Below are 1,374 nucleotides of genomic sequence, written 5' to 3'. Positions count from 1 at the left end.
GGACCGATCTCCCTTGCCCCCCCGACAATGCTAGGCCGAGGCAAGTTCTCTATGTACACGGTTCTCATGGTATTATCACTGGTGTTGGCTAACTGGGACAGGGTGTCGGCCTCAGCATTCTCTGATCTCGGGATTTGCTTGATGAAGTGTAACTGGAAGTTGAGCAGAGCCTCTCTTACTTTGGCTAAGTAGGCGATCATGGTTGACTCATGAGCCTCATATTCACCTATAACTTGGTCGACCACGAGCTAAGAATCATAACAGATGACGATGTGCTTGGCTTTCATTTCATTTGTTAGAGTCAGCCCGGCTATTAACGCCTCGTACTCCACTTCATTGTTGGACATCGCGAACTCAAAGCATAACGCATATTCCAGTTTCACCCCGCTTGGCCCTTACAGAATGATTCCAGCTCCGCTACCCTACTGGTTGGATGATCCATCCACGTGAAGGATCCAGGGCTCTTCATCCTAGCTCGGGTTCGACCTAACTAGGAGAGAAGACACACTGGTTGCTATCTCACGGTGCTCGAGCCCAACCGGCCTGGGAACCTCGGGCTCATCCAACCTGGGGGCCTCAGGCTTGACCAGCCTAGGGACTTCGGTGCTGAAAGTGCATTCCGCGATAAAGTCAGCTAAGGCTTAGGCTTTGATAGTGGTTCGCGGCTTGTACTGGAGGTCGTATTCGCTGAGTTCGATGGCCCACTTTGTCAACCTACCTGAGACCTCGGGCTTGAGCAAGACTTGCCTTAGAAGCTTGTTGGTGAGGACGACGACAGTATGAGCTTTGAAGTATGGACGAAGCTTCCGAGCTGCAACGACTAACACGTACACCAACTTTTCGATCTCTGGATATCTCATCTCTACACCCTGCAACACTTGGATAACATAGTAGATAGGTCACCGGACTTGATCTACTTCTCTTATCAGTAACGAGCTGACCACCTCGTCACTTGTAGAGATGTACAACTCCAAAACATCACCCTCCTCAGGTCGGGTTAAGACTAGGATACTGGCAAGCTACCTTTTGAGCTTGTCAAATGCGATCTGGCACTCTTCGGTCCATTCAAAGCCTTTGCTTTTAAGTGCCTTAAAGAAAGGCAGACATCGATCTGCCGATTTGGACATGAAGCGGCTCAGAGCGGCTATACGGCCATTCAGCCTCTAAATCTCCTTCAATTTCCGGGGTGGTCTCATATCTAGGATTGCCTTAATTTTTTTTGGGTTGGCCTCAATGCCGCGTCGGATGACGATGTATCCCAGGAATTTACCCAAAGTGACACCGAAGGCACACTTGTTTGGGTTTAGTTTGTTGTTAAACTTACGCAAATTTTTGAAAACAGAATGCAAATTTTTTATTAAATCATGTAAAAAC

The sequence above is a fragment of the Nelumbo lutea genome, chromosome 1, assembly GCF_056320005.1.
Source record: "Nelumbo lutea isolate HS-2025 chromosome 1, American lotus-T2T, whole genome shotgun sequence".
Classification (NCBI taxonomy): domain Eukaryota; kingdom Viridiplantae; phylum Streptophyta; class Magnoliopsida; order Proteales; family Nelumbonaceae; genus Nelumbo; species Nelumbo lutea.
This window is presented reverse-complemented; position numbering follows the sequence as displayed.